Source organism: Pteronotus mesoamericanus, unplaced genomic scaffold, assembly GCF_021234165.1.
Source record: "Pteronotus mesoamericanus isolate MK-2021 breed Mesoamerican mustached bat unplaced genomic scaffold, CSHL_Meso_final scaffold_1135, whole genome shotgun sequence".
NCBI classification, from domain to species: domain Eukaryota; kingdom Metazoa; phylum Chordata; class Mammalia; order Chiroptera; family Mormoopidae; genus Pteronotus; species Pteronotus mesoamericanus.
Genome location: NW_026555300.1, coordinates 647,952 through 661,683, shown reverse-complemented (window position 1 = coordinate 661,683; position 13,732 = coordinate 647,952). Strand labels below are relative to the sequence as shown.

Here is a 13,732-nt window from a genome sequence, read left to right as displayed (position 1 = left end):
TGGTTGAGATCCTAGAATTTGTGGCCAAAATCCCAGTAACCCAGGGTAAGGTGTCATATTTTCTTATAATTTCTAACCTTATGGAGGCTTCAAACAAGACCCCACAATCTTTCATCTCACTAATTCTATTGTAGCAGAATGCACGTCCCCAAAATAGACAATCGAATTTCCCATTTTACCTCAAAATGTCCTTTTGCTTTGTAGAAAGTAACATAAGAAATTTCCAGTTTATATTCTCCAATTTCTTTGTTTTAGAATAGTTTAGTTTCTCTATTGACCTAATAGAGCTGTTCAATAAATTACTGCCGTAGGCAACTTTAGAACATTGCTCACCACATGGAAAAGTCTCTTTTATTACCTGACTTCATCGCTGTCATTTTGTTACTCTCTCTTCTTCCGTCCAAAGCTGCCCAGGATTGTGTCCTGTGTGTTTTCACTTTCAGATAGATCTTTGTCACACCTCTGCTTTTGGATTCAGCAGTGTTGAGACGACATGCTCGAATGTTCTCCTTCAGCAAGAATTTAGTTACAGCAGTATTAGACACTTCCTGTTTAGTTAAATGTTCAGTGGGGCTTTGGTGCTCACTGAGTCTGCCGCCTGAGTGTGTCGCTTGTAGAAGTGGTGGGGTTGTAATCTGACACGGCCTTGACCTGTTCACTTGCTACACTGGCCCTGGACTTTGGCTGGAGATGCATGGTCAGCCACCACCTACGAACTGCCCGGGGCCACTTGGCAACCAAAAGGGAGCGATACGCAGGTGGCTTCTACCTGTGACGGGCCTGGCGTTCCCCAGGAGAGGCCAAGATGTGATCCAAGGGCATCTGCAGCGAGTGCGGGGCCTGGGCCATTGGGTCGAGGCCTGTGGGGCACGCAGGGGCCAGATCCAGCTTGTTTGAGAGATTGAGGAGAGTCTGAACCATGAGGCAAGAGGGGCCATTTGTATGGAAAAGCCACTGGACGTGGCTTGGGCGGATTCTCAAGGTGAGCAGGGCAGGGGTATAGTATTAGCCAGGTCGGCAGAGACTCAGATGTGACACCTGCCTTCTTGCTGTATGATGTGGAGGGCTCAGCAAAGGAATATTGGCCTCAGACAAGACTTGTGTGGGGGAGAAAGCGGCCCCTCCAGCCTCAGCCCTGAAGCCAGACAGTTGAGTCCCTCCGTGAATGTCCCTAGCACCTTTCAATCTGCTGTCCCAAGGCTGGAGGCCAGAGCTGGTGAGTCCGAGTGAGTCTGTGTATGGGCCCTTTAAGGGAAAGACTTGCACTCCGGCATACTGTTGGGGGGGTATATAACCTGCAACCTTGTTATATCTGGCCGACACTCCACCGGCCGAGCAGGTGGTCAGGCAGATCAAATTCTTTCTCTTAATTCTCTAAATTTAGGTTTCTTAATGACTTGATAAATTATCTCTTTATAATACTAAATAATATTTCATTGTATATCAGTTTACTTATTCACCTGTTGACAGATATCTTTGTTGCTTCAAATTTTTGGAAATTATAAATGGAGCTTCTAAAAATAGTCCCTTGTAGGCTTTTGTGTAGATAGAATTTTTAGCTCTTTGGTTACATGCTTTGTGGATCATATAATGTGTATGTTTAGTTTTGTGAGAACTTCTAAAGTCTCTTCCCAAACGGCTGTACCATTTCACATTTCACCAGCAAGAAATGAGAGTCCTGGTTGTTCTACATCCACAGCAGCATTTGCTGTTCTCAGTGTTCTGGATTCTGACCTTACCAATAGGGGTTTCATGTTGCTTGAATGTACACTTTTTTAAAATTTTCATTCTTTTAATATCAATTTCCTTAGTGATATAAGGTGTGGAGGGTCTTTTTAGATACCAACATTTTACCTATGTATTTTTAAAAATATTTTATGTATTGATTTTTAGAGCAGGGGAAGGAGAAAGAGAGGGAGAGAAACATCAATGCATGAGAGACACATTGATCAGTAGCATCTCACATGCACCCAACTGGGGACCTGGCCTGCAACCCAGGCATGTGCCCCAACTGGGAATCAAACTAGTAACATTTTACTCTGCAGGCTGCTGCATGCTGACTAATAGAGGCATACTAGCCAGGGCTGTCTGTGTATATTTTGGTGTCCTTTCTGTTAATGTGTTTGGCCCTTTTTAGCCAGGTTTGTTCTTTTGTCACTGTTGAGGTTGAAGATGTCTTTGTATGTTTTGCATAATAGTCCTGTAGGTGGGTATTTTTGTTTGTTTGTTTTTTAGATTTTATTATTTACTTATAGAGACATGGGAAGGGAGAGAGAAAGAATGGGAGAAAAACACGGATGTATGAGACACACACCGACTGGGTGACTCACACACACTGTACCAGGGACCTGGCCCACAACCCAGACATGTGCCCTGAGCAGGAATTGAACTGGTGACCTTTTGGTTCACAGGAAAGTGCTCAGTCCATGGATGATGGTTACATTTAGTTTGTTTGTTTTCCTTAATGTCTGGTTTGACACATGGGAATTTAAATGTTAATACTATAGACAGAAATGAAATTGGTTAATAATTTGCCTTGAAAAAGTATACAATGTAGTGCTCACTTTGGCAGCACATATACTAAAATTGGAACAATACAGAGAAGGTTAGCGTGGCCCCTGCACAAGGATGACAAGAAAATTTGTGAAGTGTTCCATATTTTTAAGAAAGGTGTATAAAGGACCCATGGACAAAGCCAAAGTGGAGAAAGATTGAGAGTGGGGGGTGGAGGTGGCTGGGGCAGGGAAAGTGGTGGCAGGAAAATGGAGACAAATGTATTTGAACAATTTTAAAAAAAAGCGTACTGTGTATAAAATTAAGCTTTATTAATATTTAATAACATGGAAGTTATAGTTGCAGTTCTGTTCATATTTTGAATAAATACATAATGAGTCATGGCTTGAAGGAGATGCATTGAGATACAATTTTTTTTGACATTACTCGCGGTCTGATCAAAAGGTATCCAGACATGTAATATGAAAATTAGAGACATTTATTGAAGGAGATACAAGATACAGGAAACACTGTACATAGGAGAATGATGCCTCAGTCCTCTTCAAAATAGGTACTTTGGGACCTCACACAGTACTCCCAGTCATGTTCAGCTGCCCTCTCGTATTTTCCTGAATGTCATTGACAGGGTGAAATCTCTTCCCTTTCAAAGGTGATTTCAGTTTTGGGAAAAGCCAGGAGTCTCATGGTGCCAAGTCTGGGCTGTAGGGGGAGCTGAGTGACACGGGTGATTTGATGTTTCTCCAAAAGCTCTGCAAGAGACATGACACTTGAGCAGGCACATTGTTGTGATAAAGCTGCCAGTTACCAGTTCCCCAATCTGTGGCCTCCTGAATCACATGAATAGTTTCTGTGGAGGAATGTTGAAGCTTATTGCAAAATTTGATGCAGATTCATTGCCCTACTAGCTCAGTCATTTTTAATGCATCGGCCATACAGTACAGTTGCTGGCTCAACAGCGTCTGCTGCTCCCACTGACTGGTTCAGTGAAATCATGATTGTTCACACATGCACACATGCATTCTACTCCACACTCCTTGGCTGCCAGGTTACATCGATGTCGTGCACACCATTGTTATATTAAGAATGGTTGGGCTTTTTTTGGGCTGACTCATCTGTCAACTAAAATAAAATCTTTTTTTTTTTTTTTTGAAGATTTTATTATTTTTAGGAAGTGGGGAGGTAGGGAGAAAGAGAAGGAGAGAAGTATCAACTGGTTGCCTCTCACACGCCCCCAACTGGGGACCTGGCTTGCAGCCCAGGCATATACCCTAACTGGGAATCAAACCAGCAACTTTTTTGTTCGCAGTGTGATGCTCAATCCACTGATTCACATCAGCCAGGGCTATAATGAAATCTTTTCATTTATTCCCAAATGTATAGTACCATTAACAAAATGGTCATTATTTTTTTTATTCCTTTCTGTGTCTACACTATTTAAAATAATGCTGCAGTGGATACAAGTGTATATACACCATTTTGAATCTTTGTACTCCTGTTCTTTGGATAACTCCACAGGAAAGGAATTGCTGTGTCATATGTTACTTGTTTATAAATGTTTGAGCAACTTTCATCTTGTTTTCTATAGTGGCTGCACCAATTTATTTATAATCTCACCGACAGTACATGAGGGTTCTCCTTTCTCCACATCATTGGCAATAGTCATTGTCGATTTATTGATAATTGCCATCCTGACAGGTGTGTCGTGGTATTTCATTGTGGTCTCAATTTGCTTTTCTCTGATGATGAAAGATGCTGAACATCTTTTCATATGTCTGTGGGTCATCTTTATGCCCTGTTTAGAGAAATATCTATTCAGGTCCTCTGCACATTTTTCAATCAGATTGTTTGATTTTTGTGTTATGTACGTTCTTTATTATTTTGCATATTTATCATCAATGGTGGATATCTTCTCCTTCAGTAGATTGGTTTCTTTGTTTTCTTGATGGTTTCCTTTGCTGTGCAAAAACATTTTGTTGTAGTCTCAATTGTTTATTTTTTTCTCTTGTTATGCCTACAAGTTATATCTAAGACTGTAAGAGCAATGGCAGTTTATCAGCTCTCCTTTCTTCCAGTGTTTTCATGTCTTATATTTTAGTTTTTAATCCATTTTGAGTTTTGTTACATGGCATAAGGAAGTGGTTTTGTAATTTCTTTTGTATTAGTTCAGTTTCTCTTGTACCATTTATGAAAGAATCTCTCTCATCCCATTGTATATTCCTGCATTTTTTTTTCTTATAGATTAGATAACAATATATCTTTGGCCATTTTAAAAATTGTGTTACTTGGTTTTTGGGTTTTAAAAAATATATATTTATTTATTTTTAGAGAGAGAGGAAGGGAGGGAGAAAGAGAGGGAGAGAAACATAATTGTGTGGTTGGCTCTAGTGCGCCCCTGTACTGGGGGGCCTAGACTGCAACTCAGGCATTTGCCCTGACTGGGAATCAAACCAGAGACCCTTTGGTTTGCAGGCCAGCACTCAATCCACTGAGCTACACCAGCCAAGGCAAATTGTGTTACTTGTTTTATCATGTTGTTTTGTGAAAGTTCTTTATATAACCTGGATATTAACTACTTATATTGTATATTCTTTGCAGAAATTTTTGTTCTTTCTACAAGTTGTGTTTTTAACCTACTAAGTATTTGCTGTAATGTCCAGGAATTTTTCTATTTGGTGCAATCCCATGTGACTATATTTCCTTCTTTACCTGTTCTCTGGATATTATAACCAAAAAAAACCTAAATGTCATATAATCTTTTCTTTTAGTGAATTAACAGTTATTAGCTTTGGTTTCAGGTAAAGATGGCTTTATAGGCAGACATGGTTTGCCTCTTTGCCTAACCACATCAAAACTACAACTAAAATATAGAACAACCATCACTCAGAACCATCAGAAATCAAGTTGAATGGGAAACCTGACAACTACAGAATTAAATAAACCACATCCATCCAGACTGGAAAGAGGGTCGCAGACATGGAATGGGCTGGTCCCTCACCTACATGTGGTAAATAAAAATTCAGGAGGGTTATCTACAGAGTGAGGAGTCCCAGCCCCACACCAGGTCCCCCAACAGAGATATCCAATGCCAGGAAGATAAGTCCCCACAACTTCTGGCTGCAAAAACCAGCAGGAATTGAGTTGGTGGAAGAGACATCTGGAGTCTCAGGTAGTACCTCCTAAGGAACCCACACATATACTCAGCTACTCAGACTCACTCCCTCTTAGCTCCAGCAACTGGGTGGCAGCTTGAAGGGCACCAGAAGCAGGCAGAGCAAGACTGCAGTGCCTGGCATGAAGGTGAGCAGAGGCCATTGTCCCTCTTCTAAACCATCCCCGCACAGATCTCCAGAGCCAGCAAGCTGGTGCCATATCTGAGACTCTATCAACCTGGCTAACGCTGTTTGACATGCCTTGGAGATCCCCAGAGACTCTCCTCCACCTGCCTTGTGGGCCCACCCAAGCTGCTTTTCCATATGAATTGAACTGGCAACTTTTGTTCTGATGGATGATGCCAACTGAGCCACATGAGACAGGGCCAGTATTGTAAAATAAACTATATTTGCCACAGGTGTTACTGGCATTCTTTGAGGTATCACTTTGACTATTTAGATCTCCTTAGGTACTACTGATGGCCTACACTATTAGCATTCCAATACACTATTAGGATTATGGAATAAATTTTTTTTTTAATGCTTAGTTTATTAATCCTCTCATGAAAAATTAAATAATCACCACTGATAAAGTCACTGAAGATTCTTTACTCTTCTTTTTGGCCAGCACCAACATTGGTCTGTACAGTCCCCCAGACATTCTTCATTGCATTCTATCTTCGTTTTCTTGAGGTCTTCTTGTATAAGCCACGTCTTGCAAGTCTATGTTTGGGGTTTTGTGTTTGTGTGTAATCCATGGAATCATAAGTCATGACAAAGCCAGTTGTCTGGCCACCACCAAAATGGGTTCTGAATCCAAACACACACTGACATCTGGTTGGTCTTACACATTTTGGCTAGTTTTCCTTGAATTTCTGTCTTGCGTGCTTTTGCCTGCCCCAGGTAAAGGACATTAATAACCATTTCTTTCTGGTGAAGTAATCTGTTGGTCATGAACTTCCTGGTCAGGCTAGTTACTGTGGCATTTATGATGGTGGCCGATCTGCAAGAAGCAAGGGGAGAAAAACTGAATTTTTTCTGAATTTACTGATTTTTAAAAATACAACCAGCAATATTTTATACTTTTAATCCTAAAAGTGGTGCACCATTTTCATGAAGATAACTCAAATATTTTTTCCTGCTCCATGCCATTGTTAAGGTAATTACATTCTTATCTTGGTTTTTTTGCATTCATTTGTTACTGTACAAAAACAACCAACTTCATGGGTGATTTTATATTCTGCCTTTTGAAAAATGTGTTTGATTTCTGTTGTTTTTTGAAGTGTGGATTCTATATGATTTTACAGTACACAATTTTGTCACTTGTTAAGAGAGATCATTTATTTTTTTATTGCTACCTTGGTGGGGGTACTAAAAACATTTTAAAGCTATAACATACTTTAATCTGATAGCATCAGTTGCTCTCTACTACTTGCCATCTCTGTCCATCTACCAACTTATGTTATTGATAACACATTATATCTTTTGTTTTGTGTCTTATAACATAGATGTAAGAATTTATTGCTTGTATCTGTTAAAGTTCTATAAGAGAGAGCAAAGTGATTTGTGTTACATCATTAAACTACGTACAATTATTTATTGTGTATATATTTACATGTATACATTTTTATATGTTTATATGCTTTAGTGTTTAGAAATTTATTACATTGAGAAGAATTTTTTTACTCATTTTTCATAGGGCATGTTTGAAAATGATAGTCTTCAGTGTTTTTGAGCTGGAAATGTCTTTCTCCATTGTTGATGTTCTGTCTTGTCAGATACAGTATTCTTGGTTAATAGTTTTTGTTCCTTTATTAGTTCAATATTTTATTTCATATTCTTTTTCATATGGTTTCTTCTGATGAAACCAACAATAATTCTTGAGAACCTGTCTTTTCCATGACACATATATATTTTTTTTAATCTTTCAGGGTATTTGTGCAGTATTCAGGCTATTTTATCATAATTTTTTCTGTTCACTATGTTACATTCTTCCTCGAATTTAGTGAGCTGCTTGAATTTGTATGTCTCTTTTCTCCGAATGTCAGAATCTCCAATTACTATCCTGTTTTTATTGGGTCCACTTATGCTGGAAAGTGGTCTATTTGTTAGTGTCCCATGAGTTTCTAAAGCTGTCTTCATTATTCCACATTTTTGTTGGCTTTCCTGTGCTGAAATTTTTAATGGACTCTGCACACATTTTAATATTCACTAGCTTGGTCCCATCTTTTCATGATGATTCCCCTGTAAATCTGAGTATTGTGTTTTCCAGCTTCCCATTTCTGTTTGGTTTATTTTTATGTTTTCTCTTCATTTTGGTCATTCACAGATTGGCTGATGTTAAGTAGTTGTCATAATTTTCTACTTTTCTACTTTAAGGTGGTTATCTTCAGTTCTTCATTAGGTAATTAATATATTTCAATTTGTATAGTGTCAATTTTTGAATATATATTGAGATTTCATGATTGGACTTTGGTTTTCTGTTTCTCTGTCTTGATATATTAGTTGAGGTTCAGAATTGTAAACAACTAGGCTTTAGGAACCGGATTTCTATAAGTTAAAAGAAATAACAGTCACTCCTAGTATAAATTCTAATTTCTGTAAAAAACTGTTCTAGGGAGATATATTTCTGTAAGTTTCAAGTTTAAAACAGTTCTGTTCCTTTTTCAAAGGCTATTTCATATAGTGTAATGTCCGCAAGGTTCATTCATGTTGCAGCATGCGTCTGAGCTCCTTTCCCTTTTAGGCCTATGCAATACTCCATTTTATGCATATACCATATGTTGCTCATGTACTCATCAGTTAATGGATGCTTGGATTGTGTCCATGTATTAACAAAGGTGAATAATGCTGTTATGAACATAGGTGTAGAAATACCTTTTTAAGGCCCTGTTTTCATTTCTCTTTGAGTGTATACCAGAAGTAGAATTACTGAGTCATGTGGTAATTGCATTTATCATTTTTTTGAGGAGCCTCTATACTGTTTTATATACTGTAGCTATACCATTTTACATTTCACCAACAGTGTACAAGGATTGTAATTTCTCCACATCCTTGTCAACACTTGTTTTCACAATAGCTATCCTAACGGGTATGAAGTGGTATTTCATAGCTTCAATTTGCATTTCTCTAATGATCAGTGATGTTGAACATCTTTACCTGTGCTTATTGGCCATTTGTATATCTTCTTTGGAGAAATGTCTGTTCAAGTTCTTTGCCCATTTTTTTGAATTGGATTGGATTTTGTTGTTGAATTTAAGGAGTTCTGTATGTATTCTGGATATTAATCCCTCATCAGATATGGGATTTGGAGATGTTTTCTGCTAGTTTGACTTTTTTCTTTTTTCTTTTTACCCCTAGAGGAAAGCATGAATGCAGTCCTCTACTTCTACAAATTATGAAGTTGAGTTTCCCACATTTGGGGAAATCACAGGGTTCAGCACACCTAGAGTGCAATGGAGGAGCCTCACCCTGGAAAAACCACCCTCTTTATCATGTTCTCTCTCCTGCCAGACAAGCATGTGAGTTGAGTTTTTACTGTTGATAGTCTTTTTTTTTTTTTTCCTCAACTGAGGACATGCTTGCTGATTTTAGAGAGGAAGGGAAGAATAAGGACAGAGAAGTATTGATCTGTTTCCTTATGCGTACCCCTGACAGGGGATCTAACCCGCAATGTAGACATGTGCCCTGGCTGGGAAATGAACCTGCGACCTTATGGTTTACAGGCTATTATTCCAGCTGAGCCACCCCGCCAGGGCGATAGCGTCTCTTGATGTAAAAATATTTTAAGTTTCATAAAGTCTCATTTGTCTATTTTTTTTTCTTTCATTGTGGCCACCCAGTTTTCCAGCACCTTTTGTTGAAAAGACTGTCCTTTCACCAGCTACGGATCATGTAACCCTTGTCAAAGTATTTGATAGTATATGCAAGGATTCATTTCTGAGCTACTTTTCACATTGACCTGTATGTCCATATTTAAGCCAGCACACTGTTTTGATTACTGTAGTTTTGTAGTAGGTTTGGAAAATTATGGAAGCATAAGACCTCCAGTATTGTTCCGTTAAGATTGTTTTGGCTGTTGGGATCCCTTGCAATGCCACTGTAATTTCAATAGGGATTGCAATGGTAATTTTGGGGGAGTATTATCTACTTAACTATATTAAATCTTTCAATTCATGACCACAGGATGCCTTTCTATTTATTCAGTCTTTAATTTCTTTCAGCAATTATTTGTAGGCTTCAGTGTATAAGTCTTTAACTTCCCTGCCTCTATTGCTGGCTCTAAGGGCAGAAGCCTACCTTCCAGCCTCACACTATAGTCTAGCCTAGTCTAGTTGAATCTAGTGTAGTATAGTCTCCCTTGGCAACATGGCTGGCTCTGGAGGAAGAGGGCTCTTGGACAACCTCACACTCTAGTGTAGTCTAGTCTAGTATGTCTTGCCCCCATGGTTGGCTCTGGAGGAAAAGGCCTACCTAGCAGACTCACTTTGTCGTCTAGCCTAGTTTTGTCTAGTGGAGCCTACTCTAGTCTAGTCTAGTCTATGTTGGGTCCATGAACAGTGCTAGGGGAAAAGGCCTACCTACCAACCTCGCACTCTAGTCTTGCCTAGTGTAGTCTAGTCTGGTCTAGTATAGTCTGTCTTGGCTTCATGGGTGGCTCTGAAGGAAGAGGCATACATACCAACTCACCATGTAGTCTGTCTAGTCTAATAAACTCTAAGTTAGTCCTCCTTGGCTACATCTTTGGCTCTGGTGGAAGGGCCTACCTCGTAACCTCACAATTTATTACAGTCCAGTGTAATCTAGGGAGCAAGGTCAGAGAAAGGAGAGGCAGAGGTAGATCAGTGCAAAAAAGCTACCAGAAATGGGAGAGAGAGATCAGATAGGGAAGAGTAATCAGGCAGTTGAGAGAGAGAGAGATCCAGGGAGAAGAGAGATTATAGGGAGGAGAAGCAGATTTTATAAAGAAGAGAGAGAGCCCTGGCTGGTGTGGCTCAGTGGATTGAGCGCTGGCCTGTGAATCAAAAGGTTGCCAGTTCGATTGCCCATCAGGGCACATGCCTGGGTTGCAGGCCAGGTCAATGTTTCTCTCACACATCAATGTTTCATTTCCCTCTCTCTCCCTCCTTCCCCCCTCTCTAAAAATAAATAAAATCTTTTAAAAAAAGAGGGAGGGAGGGAGACAGATCACAGAAGATAGATCAGAGATCAGAAACATGAGGATAGAGATTAGAGAGACAAGGGAGAGAGAAACCTTCGTGAGCAAAGATAAATAGCAGAGAGAGATCTGAAAAAGAAGAGAGCTCAGACAGAAATCAGTGATGAAAGAGGAGAAGGAAAGAAATCAGAGAGATGAGAGAGATGTGAACAAGAAGAGAAAGCAGAGAGACAAGAAATCATACAGGTGAAAGAGATAAGATAGAAAGAAATCAGAGGTGAGAAAGAGGAGAGGGAGATCAGTGAAAGGAGATGGGAAAACAGACAATCAGTGATCTGAAAGAGGAGAGAGGGAGAGATCAGAGAAAGGAGGGGGAAAGGGAAATTAGAGATCAGAGATGAAGACATATCAGAAAGACATCAAACAAAAGATCAGAGAAAGCAGAGAGAGGGATCGGAGAAATCTGAAAAAGATGGAGCGAGCGGGCGGGCGGGGGGGTGGGGGGGCGGATCAGAGAGAGAGAAAGTGTGCCAGGACATGCCTTGCCTTGCTGGGAAGTCCTGGGCCACTGTGCCACATGTTGCCAGTATGGACCCAGCTGGGCAGGGCTTAGGCAGGGATGCTTACCTGCAGCATTCTCCCATTCCTCACATGTCTGCAACTGAATCTTTTATTTTTTTATTATTGAATTTATTGGAACAACATTTGTTAATAAAATTATATAGGTTTCGCCATACAATTCTATAATGCATTACCTGTACATTATGTTTGCACCTAAATCTTTTACTGTATATATGAATCACAAAGGAAAAAGGGGTGGGGTGCAGGATCTCAGATTTTAGAAGTTAAGAATGGGGGAGTTTTCTTAACTAGGTTAAGGTCTATATTCCAAAGGCAGCTCTAGTTTTGAGACTGTGTTTTCTGTGATGTCACCTTCGTTACACTGCAGTCCGTCTCTCTATCCCACAATCCACCTCCATCTACCCACCCCCCGCCCATGCATACACATACCTGGTCAATGCCTGGTGCACAGTAGGTACTAAGTCATCACACCTTGAATGTAGGGGAACAGCACATAATTGTGGCATCTAGCGACTGCTTTAGGCAAAGATCAGAAATAGTCTTGTTGAAGACGATACCTGGGCATTGTCAAGTGAAACAGGAAGAGTGAAGCATAGCATAGCTGAGTTATAGAAGTCACCTGATTCAGCAAAATAATTACAACCCTGAGAAGCATGTATCACTTTCTGAACCCTTGTCATCAGCACCCTGTAAATGGCCTCCTCTCTGAATCTTGCCTGAACAAAGTGCCTCCCTTCATGTGTCTCCTGGAAGCACTTTGTGATATGATATGATGGCTAGAGCATGCCAGATTGGGGGGAAAAAACAACCCTGGAAGCTCTTCCTTTCCATTATCTATGAAATCTTGATCTTCCAAAAAAATTTTAATAAACATTTGAATTAATTACAGTAATCTCCAAAGACATGATGAGTGAGTCTTTCATTAAATTGCCAACATTTGGTGATCCAGTTAATCAAATGGAGCATCTATTTTGTCATCAGGTGGACACTGTATGGTGGGGCAGAGAGACAGACTGAGGGAGATGGGGAGGACGTACATTGAAGCCCCTTCACCACAAATTTTATTCTCTCAGAAGACATTTCACTCAAAACAGATATGACACTATCACGTCCTGTGGTGATGCAATGAAGCCTTTGAAATAAAGGGTTCCCAGCATCCAAGGCAGCTGTTAACTGCTCCCAGCAGACACAAGATGAGGAGAGGTAGGAGCCAAGTAGCCCCGAGGCCTTGCAGCTCCGGGCCTGGGCACAGCACAGGCAGATAGAGTTAAGTGGTGCTGTTTGTTCATCGCGTGACTTATTGAATCATCATGAGAAACGGGTGAGTGTGTGGCATATCACTCATGAGTATAGATGCGGAAAAAATGAGGCATTATTTTTTGAGCATGTTAGGTTTTGACGAGAACCCATGCCACTCTAAGTCCAAATTTCCTATTAAAATCACCATTTTATGGATAAAAGAAATGAGATTAGGATCGAATAACTTCACAGGCACAGAATGGCAACTGAAATCCAAGTCTGCCTGATTCCTAACCCCGCTCTGTTTCTCACCAGTGACCACCTGTGTCTGCCACTCGCATCCATACCCTTGATGCTTCCTCCTTTCCTTCCAGGTCTCTACCTAAGCTCTTTTTTAAACTTAGTACCTCTGCAAGTGATATCATCTAATCACAACTTTAAATTCCATCTCTGTGAAGCAGCTACTAGATTCACATCTCAACCTGGGTCGTCCCACTGAGGTCCTACTGCCTACTCCCTCCACGTGAGTGACGAATGTGAAGCTTATGTTCAGAACCAAATTCCTGCTCTTTCCTCTGATTTGACTGGCCTAGAATTTCTCTCATCTCATTTAAGAGTATCTTCATCATTCTGTTGTCACGCTCAAAATTTAGGGGTCTGTCTCTCACACCACACACCCAATCCACCAGCAAATCGTTTACATTATAATGAGAATCCAGCACCTACCAGTACCTCCACCGCCTCCTCTGGGTCAAACTAGCACGACCTCACACCGGTTGCTGGAAGTCAACTTATAACAAACAGCAAGAGGGAAATCTTTTCAAAATATAAGGTGAACAGAGTTCTAACTTGGCTGTATATCCACGAATGCTTTTCTGTTTCATAAAAAAGCAGAAATCTTCACAATGACCTCTAGGCTGCACAAGATCTAACCCCTCATTATTTCTCTCACCTCCTTCCTTCAACTCCCCCTCACTCCCTCAGATCCAGCCACCAGGTCCCCGCCCCACCCCACCTCACGGCTTCTGTACCTGCTGTTCTTGCTCTGGGGACCCCCTTCCCCAGTGTGAGACTTCTCACTTTCCTTTGA

General features: G+C 40.4%; 2 non-coding genes across 2 annotated transcripts; one reads left to right on the top strand and one right to left on the bottom strand.

Annotated features, from left to right (window-relative positions):
* Nucleotides 1-2,556: 2,556 nt before the first annotated feature.
* LOC129081630 (U6 spliceosomal RNA) lies at nucleotides 2,557-2,663 on the top strand. The gene has a single exon (XR_008530326.1). It is a non-coding gene; the product is annotated as a U6 spliceosomal RNA (small nuclear RNA).
* Nucleotides 2,664-9,020: 6,357 nt separating this feature from the next.
* Nucleotides 9,021-9,184, bottom strand: LOC129081628 (U1 spliceosomal RNA). Its single transcript, XR_008530325.1, has one exon. It is a non-coding gene; the product is annotated as a U1 spliceosomal RNA (small nuclear RNA).
* Between the last annotated feature and the right edge of the window lie 4,548 nt (nucleotides 9,185-13,732).